Genomic DNA, 25,438 nt, shown 5'->3' on the forward strand with positions numbered 1-25,438 from the left:
GAAAATCTCTCTCTGAGAGGAATATAATGTATGTCCCATGGAACTGCCAATATTGCAGCCGATTTCCAAGGAAAATTGCCTCTATCCATCAAAGCAGTCCTGAGCCAATGTGCATTAGTGAGGAAGACCCAAGTCAGACTCTCCGGAGGGTTGTCTCAAAGGCAGTGGGAAGAAAGCCCATCGCTTCAATGAAATAAAATAAGGCAAGAAAGGAAGGAAAAGATGAACCATCCCAAATCAAAAAAAGTCTCCCCAGGTAGTCCCTTCACCACCCAGGACAAAACCAGGGCCAGACAGTGTCCTACAGTTCAGGCAAGTGGGTTTTTCAACCACCTCCTCCCAGATGGGAAACGGGAGCAATAAGACAGGTCAGGAGTTTAGGATGCTGCAGGACTACCACTGCATGGGTGGCTGCCCCCAAGCAAGTAGACTCTGGACCAGGCTCCTACAGGGAGACCATCCAGGCTGTTCTTCCCTCCCTTCTCATCCATCAATTCCAAGCCTGCCAGAGAGGGGTGATGCAGACATCCCTCCAGAGAGATCAATAATGAAGAACACAACCAACAAACACATTCCTCCAGAATCCATTCGGGCATTTCCTCAGGGGTGATAGAATAACCCACTGGTAGTCTCGAAACTATGAGGCTCAGCTGAGAGAGGCACCTGAGCTTCTGTCGCTCACAGGATCTTCTGAGCTGTGAGAGCAGTGACTCTGTCTGGCGCCAGGATAACCCCTCTAACACCTGCACCTACCCATGGAACCTCACAACCACTTACTTATACTTACAAATGACTCAACAGAGGCTCAGAGAGGCTGAGAAAAGTGGCCAAAGCCTCAGGATTTGTGGCTAAGGTTTGAACCCAGGTCCCCCAGAACCTTTCCACTCCAATGCTCTGGCTCCTCTCTCTGGGCCTCGGTTTCTTTGTCTGTACCACGGAAGAACATTGCTCCTGTTACAGGGTTTGCCAAAGATGATTCAGGTCATGAAAGCATCTGGCAGCTGACACGAGGCTTCACACAGTGCGAATTCAAAAAAGGAATTGTCTCCCATGCTCATGTCAGGCTACTCAGCCACAGCTTAACATGAACAGCTCTGCTTTGGGTTAACTCTTCCTCCGCTGGGCCAGATATTGTGCCCTCCCTGAGAGAATATGGCCCCACACTGACTTCCACATCCCTACTTCTGACACAGTGCTTGGATACGATGGTGCATGATTACTGTTTCTGGGACTGAATTGCATTCATTGGCCTTAGCCTGAATGGTGAAGATGATGAGATTGAAATATTTTCTGGTGAGACTTATAATAAGCAATAAACACTGAGTCTCCTAAAGCCCAGCAGCAAAACAAAAAGATGAAGCTAAAAAGGATCCTGCTCCTCAAAGCAATCAGTGCATTCCAGCACTTGATCTGTTCAGGTAGCCCAGCCACAGTGGAAGACACATTTTCTTTCTTTTCGTTGAGAAAGAGAGCGGCAATTTGAGGGTTGGGTGGAATCAGGAGCCTCTCCGTTTACATGGCTGTTTGGATGGAAAATTTGGATCAAAGCTGCAAGGCCCTTGCAGGCAACCTCCTGAGTGAGTTGAGAGCTTAAGTGATCAAATGACTTCCAGGGGTGGATATCCCCAGTTGGCTGATGATGAAAGCCAAGTGCTTCCTGCAGTCACCCAGCAAAACTGCTGGGAAACAAAAAGTCGTATTCACTATTCTCATGTGTGCAACCTCAGCTTCATTCAGGAAGCACTTACAGAGCTGACTCAATACATTCAAGGAACTGAGCTAAGCACTGAAGGGAAACAGGCTACGATAGTACAGCAGAAAGGGTGTGCACTTGGAACCTAGAGTCTGGGTTTAAATTCTAGCCCTGCCACCTCGCCATAGAAAGACCTTAGGTAAGTCACTCCAACCCCGAAGACCTAGTTCCCTCTTTGGCAAAGTGAGTCGGGAAGATTTGGGCAGTCATAGTCAGATATGACATGTCATATGATTCCACTGGGACAGACCATAGACAAATGGTGTCTGCTCTCAACTCTGCTCTGCAGATCAATCATGATCTTGGAGGCAGCAGGTGAAACCAAGCAGGTGTGCTAGTGCTGATTTTATGTATTCTCATTTCATCAAGAGTTGTGTGTGTGATAAAGAAGAACCTCTACCATATAGGATGTTCATTTCCTAATCAGCTTTCTCTGACCATTTGTCAGTTGCCTCCTCTTCATTCAGGTTAACCACACCTGGTTCAGGTTAAATACACCTGTCTTAGGTTAACTAAGGAGGCCCTTTTATTCAGAAATATTTAAGAAAATAAAGAAATAATTGAGAATGACAGAAACCGAGCTAGAATGAAGCATATACAATTTGTAAAACAGCTAAAATACAATATACCACCACATTGGGGATTACGGTTTCAAAATATCAATACACAGAAGTATATTGGCAACATTTTGCAAATAGTGGAGAATGTTCATGGGATTCACTCCAGTGCCTTCTCCCTAGGAATGGAGAAAGCCTCAGCTATGCAGGAAGATGGGAGATTTTTCTGTCCCTCTCCCACCCAGCTGCTTTTCGTCATGCCTCATGCCATCAGTAAGGCAGATTGTTCTCCGAGAGACGGAGTCTTCTCAGAGACAGCATGGCGGTGAGGCAGCTAGGGGTGTTCAAAAGAACATGAGTGGAGAACCCAGACCAGGGTTTAAATCCACATCACATCATCTGAGGTTGTGTGGCTCAACTTAAACCACAGTTATCACATTTATAAAATGGGAATAACTGCACCTAATTCATAGGGTTATAGAGATAATTCTAGGCAACACACTGGCAAAGCACTCAACACATAGAAGCTCCCAATATTATGATGACAATTCTTATGGTCTCTTAGTGGAAAGTCCTAATATGTTAGTCTATTCAGGATGCTATAACAAAAGTGCCATAGACTGAGTGGCTTAAACAACATTTACTTCCCACAGTTGGGAAGTCTGAGGAATCCAAGTTTGAGGTGCTGGCAGACTTGGTGTCTAGTGAGGGTTTCCTGGTTCATAGATGGCCATCTTCTCCCTGTATTCTCACATGGCAAAAAAAAAAAAAATGAGAGTTCTCTCTGGGGTCCTTTTTCCAAGGGTAATAATCCCATTCAAGAGGGCTTCACCCTCATAACCTAAGCACCTCCCAGAGGCCTCACCTCCTAATAACATCACATTTGAGGGCAGGATTTCAACATTTGAATTTTGGGGAGACACAAACATTCAGTTCATTGCAAGGGGCAAAGTCTGGTCAGCTTTCCAGAGTCAGAAATAGGATTGTATCATCCCATGGAGAGTTTAAGCCACATATCTTGAAGCTGAAACAAATAAAAATGTTAATTTACTCATTTACACTGAGAAATCACTGCTCTGGTGTATTAGTTTCCAACGGCTGCTGTAACAAAACCACAAATTTAGTGGCTTACAATACCACCAGTGTATGATCTTACAGTTTAGCAGATCAGAAGCCTGGCATGGGTCTCACTGTTGGCAGGAAAATTACTTCTGGGGGCTCTAGGGGAGGATCCTTATTTTTTTCTCCTCCAGCTTCTAGAGGCTGCCTGCACTCCCTGGTTCATGGCCCCTTCCTCCATCTTCAAAGCCAGTAACAGTGAGCTGAATCCTTCTCAGCTCACATCCTTCCAATCTCACTCTTCTTCTGCCTTCCTCTTCCACCTTTAAGGACCCTTGTGATTACCTTGACCTCACCCAGATAATCCAGAATAACCTCCCCAATTTAAAGTCAGCCAATTAGAAACTATAATCCCATTTGCAAACTTAATTTGCCTTTGCCATGTAACACAGTATAGTCACAATTCCCAGGGGTGAAGATGTGGACATCTTTGGTTCCACTTAACACACATGAGAACAAGAATACTTGAGTCCATTTCACCACTCCATGATTTCCCCATAGACAGGATTACCCACAGGCTTGGTGAGCATGCAACTGGAGCCTAGGTGGTGTCAGGCTTACATAGTCAATGGTGTCTACCTCCACCATGGGCATGACTTGACCAATGGACCCAGAAACCAGTATGACTCCCACCTTGATGAAAGCTGGGTGGGGTCCTGGTGATATTTATCATCTGTGACTCCCTTTGCCATCCCTCCAAGTCCGACAAACCACCACTGAAACCACCACTGAAACCACCAGCCAGTGCCAACTTCTGATGGTCCCACTTTCTTTGTTTCTCTTTTTTTTTTTTTTTTTTTTTTTTTTTTTTTTTGAGACGGAGTCTGGCCACTGTTGCCAGGGCTGGAGTGCAATGGTGCGATCCTCACATTCTCTTTAAAGGTTAATCCTAAGTAAAGTGTTAAGTGGCTGTGTACTAAATGTGTCCCCTGCTCCCTGCCAAAAATTGATATTTTGAAACCGTAATCCCCAGTGTGGTGGTATTTAGAGATGGGGTCTTTGGGCGGTAATTCAGTCATGATGGTGGAGCCCCAGGATGGAATTAGTGCCCTCATAGGAAGAGATAGGAGTTTGCTTCCTCTCTCTGTGCTGTACACCACGTGAGGACACAGCAAGATGACAGCTGTCAGAAAACCACAAAAAGAGCCCCCAACAGAACTCAATCACGCTGACACTCTGATCTAGAACTTCCTAGGCTCCAAAACTGTGAGAAATATTCTCTGTTGTTTAAGCCAGTCAGTCCATGATAATGTGTTATAGCAGCCCTGGCCAGCCAAGACAGGTAGCCTGAGTGTCTTCATGCTAAAATCGCTACATTTTGCACTACTCTTTTCTGATCCATTACGTGTGGAATTTAAAGTTCAACTCTTCATGCATACATGTATGTTTCCCGATTCTTAGGAAACCTCTAACTATGACCCGTAAGTCCTCACAACATCATTGATTCAATCCTGTGCATACTCGCGGGAGCCTTCTTTGTGTCAAGCACAGTGATACATCAGGGGGTGAATCAGACGTGGCCCCATCCCTCAAAAAGCTCACCCTGCTTTGAGCCACATAGGACTGCACAACACTGATCATACAGGACATCCCATACCAACATCTTCAAGAGGGAAGAGACAACAGAGGGGAGAAACAACTGTAAGATAAGGTGAGCAGGGAAGAGCCACTAATGCCATGACGTGGCCATTTGAACACTAATTGAGTCATTTGACTGTGGAAGGCTTTGTACTGTGACCCATTTCTATAATGTCCAGACTTCGATTGTGGGCAATTTTCCCTTAATTTTGAATACTACCTAAAAGGAAAAGAACAAATGGTTTGTTCTTAGGATCACACAATAGGTAGGAAACCGTACACTATACTTTTTCAGTTGCCAAGTTCTTAATTACGTCCTCTATGTTGTGCATAATGATGAGTATCTTGTGTTTTTTTAGAATCACTAGGCAGGTATTATCTTTTATCAGGTACCAACAACAGCTGATGTTTACTGAGTGCTTACTTCTTGCCAGGCACTGTGTCTAGCATTTTACATGTCTCTCATCACTCAATCTTCACAACAAGGCTATGAGGTTGTACTGTTATCTTGACTTTGCATATGAGAAACCTGATGCTTACAGAGATTAAGTAAATTTCCCAAGACCACATAGCTGATCAAGGGTACAGTCCAAATTTGAACCCAGGGAGTCCAACATCAGAGGCCCTGAACTTACAGACTTTGCAAACTCCATGCATCACTTACCCTTAAGCTTCGGGTCTTACTACAAAAGATAAACTGGAATATTAAAAACAAAAAGAGAGAGAGGCATGTCAGCAAGGAGGGCTTCTTGGAGGAAGTAATTTAAAGAACAGTAAGAACAGGCACAGAGGTTCACGCCTGTAATCCCAGCACTTTGAGAGGCCTAGGCAGGTGGATCACCTGAGGTCAGGAGTTCAAGACCAGCCTAGCCAATACAGTGAAATCCCGTCTCTACTAAAAATACAAAAATCAAACAGGTGTGGTGGCACTTGCCTGTAATCCCAGCTACTAAGGAGGCTGAGGCAGGAGAATCGCTTGAACCTGGGAGGTGGAGGTCTCAGTGAGCTGAGATTGTACCATTGTACTACAGCCTAGGCAACAAAGCAAGACTCCGTCTCAAAAAAAAAAAAAAAAAAAGTAGGCTTTTTACAGGAGGATTTGCACTGCAAGTAGAAGAGATGGTAATCATAGTCTGCATTTGTTTATTTATTCATTCATTTATTTTATTTTATTTTTGGAGATAGAGTCTCACTCTGTCACCCAGGCTAGAGTGCAGTGGTGCAATCTCGGCTCATTGCAACCTCTGCCTCCTGGGCTCAAGCAATTCTCATGCCTCAGCCTCCCAAGTAGCTGGGACTACAGGTGCGCACCATGATGTCGGCTAATTTTTACATTTTTAGTAGAGATGGGGTTTCACCATGTTGCCCAGACTGGTCTCAAACTCCTGAGCTCAGGCAATCCACCCTCCTTGGCATCCCAAAGTACTAGGATTACAGGTGTGAGCCACTGTGCCCAGCCATAGTCTGCTTTTTAAAATCGTGATTAAAATACATATAACATAAAATTTACCATCTTAGCCATTTTTAAATGTACAGACAATAGATTCACATGGTTGTGCAATCACCACCATCCTTTTCCAGAACTTTTTTCATTTTACAAAACTGAAGCTGTACCCGTTAAACAATAATTCCCTACTCCTCTCCCCTCCAGCCCCTGGCAACCACCATGCTACTTTCTGTTTCTGTGAATTTCACTACACTAGATACCTCATAGGAGTGGAATCATACAGTACATGTCTTTTTGTTGCTGGCTTATTTTACTTAATATAAGTCCTCAAGGTTCATTCACATCACAGCATGTGTCAGAACTGTCTTCCTTTTAAAGGATGAATAATATTCCATTGCATGTGTATATGACATTTTGGTTATTTGCTCACCTATTGATGGACACTTAGGCTGCTTCCATCTTTTAGCCGTTGTGAATAACGCTGCTATGAACGTTCATGCAAAGACTTTTTTTGAGATCCTGCTTTCAGTTATTTGGGGTATATATCCAGAAGTGGAATTCCTTGATCATACAGTAATTCTATTTTTAATTTTTTAATAACCTCCATATTGTTTTCCACAGCAGTTGCACCATTTTACGGTCTTACCAACTGTGCCCAAGGGTTCTGATTTCTCCACATCCTCTCCAACATTTGTTATTTTCTGTTATTTTTTATGGTAGCCATTCTAATGATTGCAATGTGGTATCTCATTGTAGCTTTGATTTATATTTCCCTAACAATTAGTGATGTTGAGCATCTTTTCAGGAGCTTTTTGGCCATTAGCAATCATAATATTGACGTCCTCACCAATGTCTACAGTGAAAATACTGATTAGACACAAGCCCTCATTCAGGGCTGCTTTGAGGGTTAAATGAGAAAGCAAGCATGAAAAAACTAATATGATACCTGGCAAGAAATGGTAGGCAACGAATGGTAACACTGTATTCGTTATCTGTTGACAGCACAATGCTACATAAAAATGACCTAAACTCAGCAACTTAAAAACAACCATCTATTACTGTTCACAAACTTATGAGGTAGGTGATGATTCTAGTCGTGACTGGGCTTTCTCACAGTCTACAGTCAGCTGCAGGTTGGATAGCCAGCTCTGATTTTGGTCAGACTCTTTCTCACTTTTGGAGTTTGGCTCTAAGCTGGTCTAAGTTTCAGCTGGAATGGCTCAGCTCTCCTTTACATGTCTCTCACTTTCTCTCACAGTAGATTAGCCCAGGCATGGCCACAGGGCAATGTTAGGGGCCCAGCAGAAATCTGCGAGCACATTTCTGCTAATGTTAAGTTTGCACATTCCAGTGGCTAAAATAAGAGTGGTAGGAAGGATTCTAAGATGAGCCCCCAATGAGTCACACCCATGTATAATCTACTCATGGATACAGATGGGACCTATGACTTGCTTCTGGCCAGTAGAATGCAAGGGGCCTTCAAAAAGTTTATGGACAAGACATATTTTTTAAAAACTACGCATGGATTTCAAAATTTTTTGCACCAAAATAAAACCATACTACCTTGTTATAACATGTGAACAGGATTTAATTTGAGGCACTAAGAAGGATAAAATATTGGTTTGAAAATAGCCCCTATCAGAGCAACACGAATTCTACTAAAATTGAAGCAGGAACAAACATCAAATGTACAGTGAAGCTTGGATGAAAGAATGATGAAATCATTGATGTTTTATGAAAAGTTTAGGGGACAATGCCCCTACGAAATCAGCAAATTAAAAATGGATAACTTGTTTTAAGAAGGGACAAGATGTTGAAGATGAAAGACCACAGTGGCAGACCATCCACATCAATTCGTGAGGAATAAATTAATCTTGTTCATACCGTAATTGAAGAGAACCAACAATTAACACCAGAAACAATGGCCAACACCATAGACATCTCAGTTGGTTCAGCTTACACAATTTTGACTGAAAAATTAAAGTTGAACAAACTTTCCATTCAATAGGTGCTAAAACTGTTGCACCCAGATCAACTGCACACAAGAGGAAAGTTTTCAATGTAAATTTTAAACATCTGGGATCAGGATGCTAAAACTGGCTGGATAAAGTGGCTACACCTGTCATCCCAGCACTCTGGGAGGCCAAGGCAGGAGTATCAGTTGAGACCAGGAGTTTGAGACAAGCCTAAGTAACATAGTAAGACCTTGTCTCTATAAAAAATAAACAAAATTAGTCAGATGTGGTGGTGCATAACTGTAGTCCAGCTACTCAGGAGGCTGAGGTGGGAGTATGGTTTGAGCCTCAGAGTTTGTGGCTGCAGTGAGCCAAGATCATATCACTGCACTCCAGCCTGGGTGACAGAGCAAGACCCTGTTTCAGCGGTGGGGCGGGGGGGGGGGGGGGGGGGGGGAAGACCCTAAAGCATTTCTTTAAAGAATTTTAACAGGAAATGAAACGTGGTTTTACCAGTATAATCCTGAAGACAAAATACAATCAAAGCCTTGGCTACCAAAAGATGAAAGTTTACAGTCAAAGCAAAAGTGGAGGGGTCAAGACCAAGGGTCGTAGCAACAGTTTTGGGGGATGCTCAAGGTATTTTATGTGACTTTCTGGAGGACCAAGGGGCAAGAACATGTGCTTATTCTGAGAGCGTTTTGAGAAAGTTAGCCAAAGCTTTAGCAGAAAAATGCCTGGGGATGCTTTACCAGAGTCTTTCAACACTGCTGCTTCTCATTCTTCTCATCAACCAACGAAAATTTGGCAAGAGTTTTGATGGGAAATCATTAGGCATTCACCTTACACTCCTGATTGGACTTCTGCTGACTTCTTTTTGTTTCCTAATCTTAAAAAAAAATTTAAATGGCACCCATTTTTCTTCACTTAATAATGTTAAAAGACTGCATTGATATGGTTAAATTCCCAAGACCCTCAGTTCTTTAGGGATGAACTAAATGACTTTTTTTGTTTTGTTTGTTTGTTTGTTTGTTTGTTTGTTTGTTTTGAAATGGAATCTGGCTCTGTCACCCAGGCTGGAGTGCAGTGGCGTGATCTCGGCTCACTGCAACCTCCGCCTCCCAGGTTCACGCCATTCTCCTGCCTCAGCCTCCTGAGCAACTGGGACTTACAGGCGCCCGCCACCACACCTGGCTAATTTTTTGTATTTTTAGTAGAGACTGGGTTTCACCATGTTAGCCGGGATGGTCTCAATCTCCTGATCTCATGATCCGCCCGCCTCGGCCTCCCAAAGTGCTGAGATTATAGGTGTAAGCTCCCATGCCCAGCCGTGACTTTTATAATTGCTTACAAAGGTGTCTTGAACTTGATGGAACTTGTGTTGGGAAATAAAGTTTATATTTTTAAATTTGTATCTTTTAATTCCATTTTTCTGTGAACTTTTGGAAGTCCTCTCCTATGGTATATATAGGTGTTGGAATATTCATTGTCATGATTTCATTATGTCCTGTAAGACTCCATCATAGCGAACGTGAATAAGAGTTTCTCCTGCTGGCCTTGAAGAAGTGAGCTGTCACAGTGTAAGAGGGCCATGTGGCAAGGAAGAGCCAATGACATCTAGGAGCCGAGAGTCGTCCCCAGCTACCAGCCAACAAGAAAAGGAGGACCTTAGTGCTGTGGCCACAAGGAACTAACTTGTGTCAACAAATGATGTGACCATGGAAGAGGAACCTGAGCTGCAGAAAGGAGACAGCACAGCTGATTCCTTGATTGCAGCCTCGTGAGACCCTAGAAAAAGGGCCCCTTTAACCCTGCTTGGATTCCTGACCCACAGAAACTGTGGGAAATAAGAAAGATACATTGTTTTAGGCTGGTAAGATTGTAGTAATGTGTTACACAACATAGACATCTAATACAGCAGTTGACATTGTTAATCCCAGAGTCAGCATGGGAGAGCATTACCAAAAAGTAGAATAAAAAGAGGCATGAATAATCGGGGCTATTAATGCAATCAATCCATCATACTCTCTAAGCGCTGGGGGTGGTGGCATCCCTTTGTTAAAGTAGCCCTGTACCATCTTGTTTATATGCTCTACAGACTTGCCTTTCCTGTTTTCTTTCTTATTTTCCAGCACTCATAAATAACCTGACTATGACAGCTGCAGACTCAAAAAAGGAGTGATCTTAGAAACAGAGTCAGTATACAGCATAGGAGCAAGAACTCTGGAGCCAGATATTATGGGTTCAATTCCCAGCTCTCACACTTGTCAGCTGTGTAACTCTGGACAAGTTCGTTATTCTCCCTGTGCCTTAATGGTATAAATGAAAAAAATATTACAATACTATCCACTCTCAGCGTTTTTGTGGAAATTACATAAGTTAATTTAATATATGTAAAGCACTGAGAACAGTGCATGGCACATTGTAAATACTACATTTGCCACATTATTCTAATTATTTTCAAATGATTAGCCAATATAACAATTACAGTCACTCCAACAGAATATTCAAGGAGAAACCCAATTCCTTGATACCACAGATAACACACATATTCTTTATGCACTCAAAATACAAGATATATAGAAAAATACACAACTAAATTATGTGCCCCTAAAATATATAACCAATAAAATGTCTTATAGAGATGAACAAAAAATAAACAAGAACCTACACCATTTCCACAGTAAAATTTTTTTAGTACTGCAAGCCTCATAGAATAATCCTATTTTATTGGGATTTTGGAATTTATCATGAAGACTTACTAACAAATTCTAGTTCTTGCCCTTTCATTTCCAAGGAATACATCATTTAAAGCATAGTCTTTAAAATGCTTGTAATAGAGCACACAATCGCCTCATTTTTGTAAGTCAAGGTGGGAGTTCTGCATTTTTATCCCGGAATTAGGACAAGCAGTCAAGCTTTGGAAGGACAGGCAGTGCTCTTGGAGTCAAAGAAACTGTAGTCCTTCAGGCTCCACCACTTGCAACTTGAGGAAACTTCTAAACATGGCCAAAGCTGCCTGAGCCTCAGTTTCCCTGATAATATTAACATACCCTGCTTCATGAGATAAGAATAAAGACCAGAAGAGGCAAAAGGATGCAAATGGGGCTTTTAAAACCGTATTTGAAAGAAAGAAACAGCGTGTCTAGTTAGGGCCCTATCAAGAGACAGAAACTCTACCAGTTATTTTAACAGAGAGACCTTGATACAAAGAATCGTTAACCAAGTACTGGGTAGAAAGAAAAGTTGGGGGAGCACTAAGGAATACAAGAGCAGCAACTGTCAAAGCAGCTCCCAACCCAAGGGTTAAGAAACAGAAGAAAAGATCGGGATTATTAGAATGTAGAATCTCTGAGGAGGGAGGCCCTCTGGAGCTTGAATGCAAATGTCTAAAGAAAGTGCTCCAGTTGGTAGGTACTGGGGGTGCAAGGAGGCTGATCCCAGGAGTGTGGAACACCTGCAACCTGAAACCAAGGGGCCTCCCGGAGTCTACTATTGTTGCTGGGGTCATTCTTGGACAGAGGATACAGAGATGCCCAAAGCTTTCTTCCTCTCTCATACCCCCATCCAAGAACCTAAACTCAGAGCCAGTGGACAGGATAGAAATGTGGTTTGCAGAGTCCCAGCCCCAGCATCATAAATCAGAGTAGCAAAGGGTGGGTTTGGAGCTGAGAGTCAGTAACTCAATGTCCAACACAAAAAGATAAAGTATTAAACCTGTAGCCAAAGCCAGGTGTGGTGGTGTGCTACTTGGGAGACTGAGGCAGGAGGATCACTTAACACAATAACCTCATTTTTGCAAGTCAAGGTGGGAATCCTTCATTTTTCCCTTGTAATTAGGACAAGCAGTCAGGCTTTGGAAGGACAGGCAGTGCCCTTGGAGTCAAAGAACCTGAAGTCATTCAGGCTCCACCACTTGCAACTTGAGGAAACTTTGAAACATGGCCAAAGAGCCCAGGAGATCAGGGATACAATGCACTGTGAGTGCACCTGTGAATAGCCACTGCACTCCTGCCTGGGCAACATGGTGAGAATCTACCCCTAAAAAGATTTAAACACGCAGTCAGCAATCTCCTGGTTACAGTGGCAAGCCCCTGCTCTATGGGCCACAATTTCATCTGTAAAATTGGAACGCTGGACTTAGGCACTAGACGAGTAATCTCTAACACTGGAGCTTCTGAGAGTGTGACCCTTACAAGAACTTCAACAGGCTTCCAGGTTCCCCCTGTGGAAGGAAGCCTTTCCCAGGTTTATTTTTCTTTAAAAGAGAAAGAGAATGAGAAAAAGAAATGCACACAAATGGGTTTCCTGGAGACTGAGCTTGGATTGGAAGAGTCCACAGGTTCCTTGGATCTCAGGAACCAAAGACAGATCCCATGATTTCTAAGTGTGGGGATCACAGGAAGGGGTCTGGCCAGCCTCGGGATAATCTCCGAGTCTTGTGTGGACCTGCCAGACTTTCTCAGGGGCTGACCTCTGAAGTCCTCACCTGGACCACTGGTGCCCACCTGTTGTGCTCGTCCACGCTAGCTTCTGACTCTGCCCCCAACAAAATCCAGCCACGTGGATCTCCTGCTTCTTCCTCACACTCACGGAGCTCCCACCCACCTCAGCGCTTTTGCAAACCTTCTTCTTTCTGTCTGGAATGCCCTGTGTCAGATCTTTGCAAGCCTCTCTTGTAATTCAGGTCTCAGTTCAAATCACCCTTTCTCAGAGACACCCCCACCCCTGCCTTCCACCTCTCTCCTACTCTGACATTTGACCTTGCTTCCTCTCCTTCATAGTAAATATCACCATTTTACATTTATGTAGTTGTTCACTTGTTCATCTTCTATTTTTCCAAGGTAGGATTAAGACACTGAGAGTGAGCCAGGCATGGTGGCTCATGCCTTTAATCCCAGCACTTTGGGAGGCTGAGGCAGGCAGATCACCTGAGGTCAGGAGTTCAAGACCAGCCTGACCAACATGGAGAAATTCCGTCTCTATTAAAAGACAAAATTAGCCAAGTTTAGTGGTAGGCCCCTGTAATCCCAGCTACTCAGGAGGCTGAGGCAGGAGAATTGCTTGAACCTGAGAGGCAGAAGTTGTGGTGAGCTGAGATTGTTCCATTGCACTCCAGCCTGGGCAACAAGGGTGAAACTCTGTCTCAAAAAAAAATAGAAATAAAAACTTAAAAATTAAAAAAAAAGACACTGAGAGTGGCAACCTTATCTGTCTTGTTCACAATTCACCGTGTATCTTGTTCACCATATCCAGTACTATGCCTGACCCATGATAGGAGCTCAAGAAATATTTACAGAAGGAATGGATGAATAAGTAACATACTTTCAACTGCTTGAAGGTGGGCTCTGAGACCTAACTTTCGAATTCCTGAGAGTACGTAGCAAGACACTGAGTACACACATGGCACTTAATAAATTCCTGATTGAAGCATTCCATCCAGCAGCTGTCTCTGTGCCTCTGGAACAATGTCGCTGCCTTCACAACTTCAGACCAGCCACTCGCTTTGGGAATGTGGGAGGAACAATGAGACCTAATCTCCAGGTTAGGGAAGACACCTAACCTGCAGTTCAGTGGTTCTCACACACGAGTTCACATAGAGTCACCTGAAGGGTTGGTTCAAACAGAAAATTGCTGAGTCCCACCCTTACGGTTTCTGATTCAGTAGGTCTGGGGTGGGACTCGAGAATTTGCGTTGTAAACAAGTCCCCAGGGATGCTGATGCTGCTAGTCCAGGGACCACACTTGGAGAATCACTGTTTTACAGCTCACCAGGTAATTACAGGGGCAGCCAGAGTTGAGAAACACTGCTGCAATTTGCACCTCACAAAATTGTTGTAAAGATCAAATGTAATTATTTATTAGGCAAAGTGTGTAGCGCCATGCCTGGTACCCAGTTAGTGCCAAATGGTGTTCCCTGCACCTTAACTCTTACCTGGAAAGCCAAACAGCCTCCCAGCCATCTCTTTGCCTCTACTTTCTTTTTTCTTTTCCTTTCTTTTTCTTTTCTTGAGACAGAGTCTCACTCTGTCCCCTAAGCTGGAGTGCAGTGTTGTGATCTTGGCTCACTGCAACCTCCACTTGCCAGATTCGAGCGATTCTCATGTCTCAGCCTCCCGAGTAGCTGGGATTACAGGCGTGTGCCACCATGCCCAGCTAATTTTTGTATTTTTAGTAGAGACAGGGTTTTGCCATGTTGGCCAGGCTGGTCTCAAACTCCTGGACTCAAGTGATCTGCCCAGCTTGGCCTCCCAAAGTGCTGGGAATTATAGGCATGAGCCACCGTGCCTGCTGCCTCTACTTTCCTCTGTGCAATCAGTTCCCTCACGACACCTCCAGAGACATAGTCCTTAAATGCAAACCTGACATAACTGCTCTCTTTAAGACACTGCAATGCTTCCCTAATGCCTATAGATTGAATCCAAATGGAATCCATGAAATAGAAGGCTTTTCACAATTTTCACCCACTCATTTATTCTCCTTCTCAATAACCCTTCCCCAGCCAACCCTAATTTGTTGGGAGAACCCTGATGTGGTATTATCTATCAGGTATTCAGACTGGTATGGGGGAAGGAATGGAAGCTGTGTGGTTAGGTGGCTGTAATTCACATTCCGGCTCTGCCCCTTCTTGCTGTGTGACCTGGAGCAGGTTAGTTCACCTCTCTGTCCTCAGTGTCTTCAGTCATGAAAGAAGGAGAAGAGCAATCCTTTGCTGGTGGGTTAAGTGAAATAATCTATGAAAAGCACTTAGCACAGGACCCAGCATGCACTAAGTATTCAGTAAAATGTTACTATCAGAGAGTGCTAGAAATGGAAAAGATAAAAATGACCCCTGATGCTATCAGCAAAGTACAGGAGAAGACTAGAGGTGGAGAAGAAAGGGTGGACAGATCCATGCCTCAGAGTGGATTAGGGGCCTTCATCTTCCTTCTCTTGGCTGTTACATACACCCCATCCCAGGACAGAGTATCTTCGCATACTTTTCCTCTTAGATCTCTCTTCTACTCTAGACTATGATCTCCTTGTGGCCAGGGACTATGTCTTACTCACCCCAAGGAAGGAAATGTCAAAGAGCTCTCCCGTATGACAGAGACCACACTTGTTCTTTAGCTCCAGGGAATGAAAACAAACAAGATGGTTGCCGTGGTCAGTGGGGAAGGGGCACCTAGGAAGAGTCATCCCCAGCAAGCCTGCTCTCCTTTCTCACAACTTGAGTGGTCCTCTCCTTGTTGGCCATGCCTCCACAAGCCCCCTGAAGATGAGTGCCCAGTGTGGAACCTGAGAAAGTCTTGCCTATACCCTCAGCCAGAATTTTCCCTACTCCCTTCCCCTCTCAACCTCTGCATCACATTTCTTTTTTTTAATTTGAGATAGAGTCTTGCTCTGCTGCTCAGGCTGGAGTGCATTAGCACAATTATGGCTCACTGCAGCCTTGACCTCGAGGGCACACACAATCCTCCTTCCTCAGCCTCCCAAGTAGCTGGGACCACAGGTGCATGCCACCGAGCCTGGCTAATTTTTGTATTTTTTGTTGAGATGGGGACTCACTGTGTTGCCCAGGCTGGTTTTAGACTCCTGGGCTCAAGCAATCCTCCCACCTTGGCCTCCCAAAGTGCTGGGATGATAGGTGTGAGCACCATGCCTGGCCTGAATTTCTTATTTACACATCTCCCTTCCTAGAGTTTAGGCTCTCTCTATGAAGTGCTATTAAGATAATGTTATCCATCTCATAACTAGACATAAACAGAAATAAAACAAAAAGCAGTACAAGAAAACACAAGGAGTTTTGGTACATAATTCAATACAAAGACAAGCTTGCAAACTGCTAAAGCCATCAACAGAAGCAAGGGTTGTTGTGGAGGGAGTGAGCCCCTGCACTGGGGGTCTGCAAGTAGGAGCTGCAACCACCTATTCAGAAAGCTCTGCAGTGTTTCCTGCAGTCAAAGTCAGATGTGAAGTTGGACTAAGCACTGGATGTCTTCTCTGGGCTCTTCCCAGTAAAATATCCTGAGTACCAGGGTGAAGAGTTCCCTCTCTGAATTGCCAGTTCTTTTGTCCACACAGAAAGGGGTAGAGAAACCTGGGAAGCAGCCATCCCAAGTCAAAGGATCCCCAGCCTGGTCTGCTCCACTGTCCCTGGACACTGCATGCTGGTGGGCTCCTTGGGTCTGGTTGACTCTCACTCAGGACACACTCCTAGGCCGGCTCCATAGAAACGCCAGGTATGTAATCACTTAACTGGAAACTTGGCAGAGAATAAGAACAATTCATTGGCTCCACTGCCTACACCTACAGGTAAGCAGGCAGGGGAGAAAAGGGTATCTGGCCAGAGCAAGGAATGCCAATTTCCACTTGGCAAAGGGGACAGATATTTCAGAGAGGAGCACGGGGCAATTCTAACCAGCTATCACAAAAGCCAGGCATTGTTCTAACCCTTTGCCTCCATGTGAACCCTCTTGTCTAGCCAGGCCAGTCTGACCTGTCCCCTGAACATGCCGTGCTGACCTCTGCCTCCGCCCATGCACACGCTGTTCCCTCACCTGCAGTGCTAACAACCCACCCACATCCTACCCATCCTCTAAGCCCCAGCAAGAGCCCAGCTCCTTTCTGAAACCACCCAGACCTATTAGACCACAGGGGTCTCCACAACTCCAAGACTACCTACTGGCTATGGTAATAAGAACAACCACAGCTGTCACTTGTTAAGCTCTTAGTGTGTGACAGACGACAATGTGGTGGACACTTTACACACATTGTGCCCATTCTCAAAACCAACATGCAAGGAAAGGAGTATCAATGTCCCACTGTAGAGACTGCACCGTTTGCTAAGCTAGTATATGGCAAAGCCAGGGCTTCCTGGCCCCAAATCCCATATTCTTTCTATGCCAAAATCAAATGTAATGTTTTTCTCTTACAGGCTCCCTTTGCCCATGGGAAAGAGCACAGGCTTCTTGAGTCCTAGGATTACGTCTTCTTGTCATCTACTGTCCCAAAAACTGCTTAAAGTCAGGTATGGGTGAAACTTCACCTATAAAATTTCCCTTGCACCTGATCTATTTCAAATGAGATTTCTTGCCACCAAAAGACTCGTAGAAAATACAATTTGGAGGTTTACTTCTTACTGTACAGCCATAGATTCTTGAGCAAGAGTGAGCCTCAAAAGATCAACTAGAGGGGGTAATAAGGCTACACGGCCTGGGCACTCTCATATGAAGGAATGGCTGTGGCTGTGCAAATGTCCAGCCCAGGCATTCGAAGGACTTAGAGAAATAAATGAAATTTTCTCAAACTCTTTTGGGAAAGGTATAGAGATATATATTTAGAAGGCATGTTATGCAAGAACTCTCAGGGCAGCTGGACCATGAGAAAACATCATTTTAGTGCCGTTCAGACTGCAAGTCATGCAATTAGCCAGACAGTGTTGTTCCTTTCACTGCTCCGTCCCACTCTGTGCCAGCCCCACCCTGTGATTGCTCCATACCAAGCCTGTTCAGCATTTTAATTAAGAATCTTTGAATGTTTTGCCTCTGTGATGCACATAAACTGCCTAGGATTATGCCTGACATGTGTTGGGGCCCAGTTGGAGGAACATACTGGTATTCATGTAAAGAGACCTAGAGACCTTGAAGAGCATCTAGAACAAGGTCTAGAAACTCCAAGGTCTCCAGGGCCTGGTGGGGTTACATAGAAGAGTGAAAAACCACCATGCAAGTTCAGTGATGACTGGCAGCTAACTGCAACCTCAGCCTCAGGGAGACCACATAGAGCCATGGGAGCCTCGTGGTGGACAGCACAAGGACTTTCCCCAGCTAAGGACACAGTGGCTCCTCTGTCTGCGTGGTGGCTACCAGATAAAGCCAGGCCTAGAGTTGTTGGCCTGACTTCAGGGAAATTTTCAGGGAAATCATAAATCCTCATTTTTTGTGTGTGAAATCTGCCAATTGTTTTATATAATTTTTTTGTTTTGTTTTGTTTTTTGGAGACAGGGTCTGGCTGTCACCCAGGCTGGAGTACAGTGGCAAGATCTCAGCTCACTGCAACATCTGCCTCCCAGGCTCTAATTATCCTTTCACCTCAGCCTCCCAAGTAGCTGGGACTACACGTGTGTACTACCACGGCCAGCTAATTTGTGTATTTTTTGTAGAGACCATTTTGCCCAGGCTAGTCTCGAACTTGTGAACTCAACTGATTCACCCACCTCAGCCTCCCAAAGTGCTGGGATTACAGGCATGAGCCACCACGCCTGGCCAAAATCCGCCAATGTTTTAATATTGGCGATTATTTAAACCGTTCTGTAAATGTTTCCTGGGTCAAACATACCTGATTGTCGGTCAGATCCTGCCTGAAGATGGCCAGTTCGTGACCCTTCCATAGACGCAGCACCTGAGTCCAGAGAGGTGAGACAATCTGCCAGGCCCACAGCGCATGATCACCAGAGACAGCACAAGGACTGGAGCTCCCGCTGCCAGGCCAAGCCACTTTCCACTCCAGCCCTTGCTCTGCAGCGTCTCAGCAGGCGCAGAGCCCCCACCAGGGTTGCTCCACTGAGATACACCTGCAGGGTCACTGGAAGTCCACACCTCTGCCAAAGTCCCTGAATGTCACCTCTCTAGCCCACAACTCTTTGCTTCCCAATTGCTTCTTGGAATCACACCTAATCTTCTGGGCTGAGCATAGCCTTCTTTGCCTTCCACCATGCTTCCTCCAAGGTCATTCTGGGAGCTTTAGAATTTGACTCATTAATTTGCAGACACAGAGTGAATCAGACCCAGGCTCTGCTTTGCACAGCTGTGATAGTTAATTGTTATGTGTCAATTTGGCTAGACCATGGCACCCAGATGTTTGGTCAAATATTGGTTTAGGTGTCACTATGAGAGTATTCTTTAGATAAGATTAACATTCTAATCAATAGACTTTGACGAAAGTAGTTTATCCTTTACAATTTGGGTGGGTCTCATCCAATCAGTTGACAGGCTTAAGAGAAAAAGACTGAGGTCCCTGAGGAAGAGAAAATTCTGCCTTTACACTGTCTTTGGACTCTAGCAACAAAATCATCTCTTCCCTAAGTCTCCATCCTGCTGGTCTGTCCTGCAGATTTCAGACTTGCCAGCCCCAAGAATTGCATGAGCTAATTCCTGAATATAAATCTGCACACACACATTCTATTGGTTCTGTTCCTCTGGAGAATCCTGACAAGTAATAATATAGAAGCTCATAGTCTAGTTAGCTTCTTTTTACCACTTCTTTTCATCATGTTAAATCGTGTTGGATATGAAGGACAGGAAAATGAAGCAAAGGGTGATTCTTCCCCCCCAGACTTGTAAGTAAGATTTTGTGTATCTGTGCTATGTTGATTTTTCTTAGAAAAGTGTCAAAGCATTTTGAAACTCCACAAAATTCAAGGAATACAAAATTTCCTAGTCTTGAACAGCCCTTCTAGCTCTGGTATTCTGTAATTCTGTGGGACATAAAGTGTTTCTGTAGTTTGTTTTGCTCCTCTTGGCCAAAGACCTAGAAAGTTTCGGTGTTCATTCCAAATAAAACCATTGAGGAAAAACAGAATGAGCCCCAAATCCAGAATGTGACATTCGTGGGTCTAAATTCTATCTTGGCCATTTGCTAGCTCAATGATCCAGGGCATGTCACCTCTTTGAGCCTCAATTTTTTCATCTGTAGAATGGAAATAATACTACTCCACAGTTGCTGTGAACCTTAAATGAGATGGCAAATGTGACTTTGACCAGCACAGGGTCTGACCAACAAAGGTACCAGTAAATTTTAATTCACTCATTTATGCGTACAGATACCTGCAAGTCTTGGGGAACTACCATTCTCAGCTTGCCCGACTTCAGCACAAGCCCTTCAGGCTCAAGCTTCTGTCCTCTCAGTCATAGACACCCTTGCACCCTGATTGGATTTGATCCCAAAACCCAGAAAAAGACACCATCCCTATGCTCTTTTAAATATAAAACAAATACTTTCTTCTTGTAGAGGCAGCCTCACTTTTCTTGTCTGTCAATTGGAGATAATCACACCTCCCCTAAAGAATTGTCACAATGCCAGGATGCAAGGTTCTTACAAATGCCTGTGTCTGTCCTTCCTCAGATGCAGAAGGCAGAGAGAGTGGCAGCTTGGAGCCTGATACATAGAGAGACTGGCCTTTGGGTTGTGCCTGACAGCTTTCTGGTCCCCAGGCCCTGGTTTGTCCCCGTATAAGACAAGGTTGATAAAACTAGGCACCTCAGTAGCTGAGCTCAGTGGCTCATGACTGTAACCCCAGTAATCTAGGAGGTTAAAGCAGAAGGACTGCTTGAGCCCAGGAGTTTGAGATTAGCCTGGGCAACATAGAAAGACCCTGTCTCTAAAAAGAAAATTTTAATACAAAATACATTAGCTGAATGTGGTGTTGCATATCTGAAGTCCCAGGTACTTGAGAGACTAAGGCAGGAGGATCCATTGAGCCCAGGAGTTACAGGCTCCTGTGAGCTATGGTCACACCACTGTACTCTACCCTGGGCAACAGAGTGAGACCTTATCTCTAAAAAACAAACAAACAAACAAACAAACAAAAAAGTCTAGGCACCTCAGAGTTTGCAAGGATTTAATGAGACAAATCATTCAAGGCTTGGGCCCCCATCTAATGCAGTTATAAGCAGGGATTATTATTATTATCCTAGGTTTTGCAGGGAAAGGTGGGCACTAAACTGCTATGAATTTCTCTTTTGCCTAATCTCTTATGAATTGACATTCTATTACCTGCCACCAAGAAAGTCCTGGCAAATGCCTTTTGAAAGCATACTTCTCACTTTATATCTTATTTTTGTTTGTTTTTGGGTTTTTTGTGGGTTTTTGTTTGTTTGTTTGTTTGTTTTGGAGACCAGGTCTCACTCTGTCACCCAGGCTAGAGTGCAGTGGCATGATCACAGCTCATTGCGGCCTTGAGCGTCTGGGCTCAAGAGATACTCCCACCCCAGCCTCCCAAGTAGCTGAAACTACAGGTGCGTGCCACCACACCCCCACCCTCAGATTTTTGTGTGTGTGTGTGTTTGTTTTAACACAGAGTATTGCTCTGTCACCCAGACCGGAGAGCAGTGGTGTGATCTCGGCTCACTGCAACCTCAGTGTCCTGGGTTCAAGCAATTCTCCTGCCTCAGCCTCCCGAGTATCTGGGATTACAGGCATGGACCACCACACCTCGCTGATTTTTGTATTTTTAGTAGAGACAGGGTTTCATCATGTTGGCCAGGCTGGTCTTGAACTCCAGACCTCAAGTGATCTGCCCATCTCAGCCTCTCAAAGTACTGGGACTACAGGCATGAGCCACCATGCCCAGAAAAATTTTTTTTTTTTTTTTTTTTTTTCTGTAGAGATGGGTCTCCCTATGTTACCCAGGCTGGTGTCAAATTCCTGGGCTCAAATGATCTTGGCCTCTCAAAGTGCTGAAATTACAGGCATGAGCCCCTACGCCGGGCCTTCACTTTACATCTTGGATTATGGAGCTGGGAAGGCAATTAGATGTCATCTCCAGTTCCAGATGGAACATTTGTGATCCAAGAGGTGAAGCCACTGCCGGGTGGGGCTCGGCTAGGAGGCAGTGGAAGAGTCAGCCCCACCCCATTGTTTCTGCTTAATCTTGCTGACAGCATGAGAGTCAGAAGGTTTATACAGCAGCAAAAAAACTTGGCAAGAGCTGCTTGGTCAGGGGGTCACAGAGCAGGAGAAGGCATGGGAATTCTATCCTTAATTGTATTCTGTTTGACTTGGCCCTCCCTATAGCGGGCAAAGCCAAACTGCCAGCAGAGCTCTTGCCCCTTGGTGGACATCAGGAATTTTGACTTCTAATTCTAGCTGATTACTTTGGAGAAGTTGCCTAGCCTATTCACATCTTCCCATTAATAAGTCTGGGATAATAATAGCTTCCTCTCTTTGGGGGACATTTCAATGGCTTTTTTCTATTTAAACAAAGTTACATCATTTGTTCTCCTTAATTTGCTATGTTTGGATAGGCAAGGAATGGTTTGAAGCCAGCAGCCAGTAATCACTAATAACACTGACAATTTGTAAAAAAAAAAAAAAAAAAAGAACAGCTAAATGCATTTCAAGACTAGATCTCTATCTACTTCTTACTGAAACAGCACCCTGGGAGTGGGTTTAGCCTATGTTCCGTTATGATACGGCTGTGGCAGATGTTGAACTTGAATAGAAACAGCTCCGTGGACAGAGAGTTAGAAATCCCCCAGGTGAGGCTGGGAGACCTTGGTGAGGTCATTTTATCAATCTGAGTCTCCATTTCTTCAATTATAAATCAAGAAAGTTGTACTGATAGACTTTAGGGTCTTCATCAGTGATACTGCTCAGACTTTCCTGTAATAATCATTTAATGAAAGGAATTCTCAGTAGCCCTGGCCCCTCTGAACCCACACTCTTTCCAGTCACCCTCCAGGAAGCTTCCAGCACAAATCTCATCATGTCCCTCCCTGGTTGAACTTCTTCTGATGGCAGAGAAAGAAACATGAGAATCATTGTGTATCCATGCAAAGGTGTAATATGCAGCTATTTAAAATGACATATAAAACAGAGCTTTCAACAATCTGAAAATAAAGAGCTTATATTTGGTGACAAAGCCAGCATACAAAATCATGCACTAGTATCTCAGTGGTTGACAATACTAAAGACGAAGGCTAGAAGGAGATATCACAAGATGTTAATAGTGGTTCATTGACTCAACCTACTAAGTGCAAGAGCTAGGACTTGAACCTGTGTCCCTGTTTAGAGAGAATGTGGGTGAGTTGTTCGAGAATATGCATGTGATAATAAGTGCCCAAATATCCTGAAAAGTTCAAAAGCAAAGAAGTATTAGAATTACGACATGGGCCTAGAGAACCTATTTAGAGAAGTCAGCTCTACTTTGTGTCCATGTATTTTACCATGGACTTTAATAGTTAATGCCTTTTTTCTAGATCATTCATTTTATTCCTTTTCTTCAACAATATTTCTGCACATAATAAGGCGGGATGTTTTGTTCTTCCTTTAGACTCATTCTCCAGATATCTGTGGAAGTTGAGCAACACATTTTTGGTAACTTAAGCAGTGAATCTTTTTTCATTAGATCACTATTAGAGATCCTAGATTAAGAAGCTAAATTATTTGAGAGTTCAGACAAAAATCACGTCCACTTTCTTTGGGCTGGACCACTGCTTTTAAAATTATACTCTCTTTAAAATGACAAGTTATGTATTCTGGTCTTAGCATTTCAAAAAACCTGAGGTGCTCCAGGGCACCAAACCTAACAACCCCTCTTCCACTAATCACCTATGGTTTTCTGGACACAGGAATAATTGCCACACTCACTGGTTGCAGGCATGTCTCTCGGGTTCACATACTAGACAACAGGGGCTAATACAATCTAGATAAGTATAGTCCCAAGAGATAGGCAGAAAGCACTGGGTGTATTATTATTAAAGGTCAACTTTAAACAGACAAAACTACCCCGTTTCATCAGACAATGGGTTACAAGGCCTTGACGCTAGGAAAGCACTTTCAGGAACCATTCATTCAAGCTAAACAGTAGTCTATGGGGTGAATCTCTCAAAACAGAAAAAAACAGGACGGAACACAAGGCAGTATTTTCTTGGAAGCAGCATTGTGTGTGGATTGGGAGGCCTATATTTGAATCCCAGCTCTTCTACTTCCTCACTGTGGAGTTTTTGCAAATTTCCAACTGCCTGCAAGCTTCATTACTGCCATCAAAACAAATGGGGTGAACAGATCTAGCACATAACTGGCACTCCAGAAATGAGTGGAATATAAAATTAAACATGGAAGGAAAATCAATAGCCCTTCTTACATATAAATTTTAAATAGTATATATATCTCATATATATCTCCAAAAGCTTTCAAAAATAAGATAAGAACACCACGCTTATCTATCATTGTACATTACTAAGAGTGACTTCAGACCTCATGGGTCCAGGAGTTTTCAACCTGTGGCCATGCACCTCTATGGGTTCCACAGATGTACAGCCTTCCAAGGTAAGATGTTATCTGTATCCTTGCCTTCCCAGTATTTATTGCTCTGTCTTATGGTAACAACGGCCTAATTTTCTTTTGGGAAACCACCCCATTCTGCCCTCCACCAAGATCAAGTGGAGCCTACCCACTCCAAGTAATAGTGACAAGCATGGGGCCAGCTGAGCATCCAACCCCCTACCCACAGAGGTTGTGTCAGAGCTGGGCCAGATATTTACCAGGACCATAAAAAAAGGTTGCGCTCTTTCAATTGGGGTTGCTAGGTGGGTAAAATACCAGCCTGTGCTGCTGACGGACATCTTTGCCATCACTGGGAGAGACTCTTCCTAAAAGAAAGCCAAAAACTCAGAGAGCAGAGGCAAGATCTAGAGCTAAGTTCCTCTTGGCATCTTTGAGCTCCTGGTTCCAGCATGCCTAGACCACTTCTACTCCAGGATTTATGAGGACCATGAACTATTACATTGCTTTTTGGTAGGTGCCAATTTGACCTGGGTCTCTGACACTTGTGAAGAAAAGAATCCTAACCAATACAGGAAATTTCATCAATTCCTTGAAATATATGCAAATTTTGCATAAGTATGCTTATTTTCCTGGAGAGAAGGAAAACCCATTCTGAATGGACTTCTGAACTAGAAAAATTAAAACTGCCTGTTCTAATCCAACGCCCTCATTTTACAGATGAAAAGGCCCAGACCCAAAGAGAGAGTCATTGCCCCAGGTCACGTAACAAGTGGGTGACCTGGACCGGAATCCAGTTCTACTGACTCTCATCCTCACCAGTGGATCCCAACATGGGACCACACAGAGGAATCACCGGGATGCTACTGACCATCACCCACCCGCTCAGGTTCTCCCCTAGATCAGGTAAGCCAGAACATCTGCAGAGCAGATTTGAGCAGTAGTCTTCTTAAAACCTCCCTGGAGGACTCGCATGTACAGTTAGGGTGAGAACCCTTTCTTAGGATATGAAAACAAAGATGAAGAAACGCAACCCAACTGA

General features: G+C 44.0%; 1 long non-coding RNA gene across 1 annotated transcript in view; it reads right to left on the reverse strand.

The window, feature by feature from the left end:
- Positions 1-2,336: 2,336 nt before the first annotated feature.
- The window catches only part of LOC105467298 (uncharacterized), a 32,207-nt gene continuing 9,105 nt past the window's right edge, over positions 2,337-25,438 (reverse strand). Inside the window, exons 2-3 of the long non-coding RNA XR_978747.2 lie at positions 2,955-3,051; positions 2,337-2,644 (exon numbers count right to left, since the gene is read on the reverse strand). This is a non-coding gene — a long non-coding RNA (uncharacterized lncRNA). The remainder of the gene's footprint in view (positions 2,645-2,954; positions 3,052-25,438) is intronic.

This window comes from Macaca nemestrina, chromosome 8 (assembly GCF_043159975.1).
Source record: "Macaca nemestrina isolate mMacNem1 chromosome 8, mMacNem.hap1, whole genome shotgun sequence".
NCBI classification, from domain to species: domain Eukaryota; kingdom Metazoa; phylum Chordata; class Mammalia; order Primates; family Cercopithecidae; genus Macaca; species Macaca nemestrina.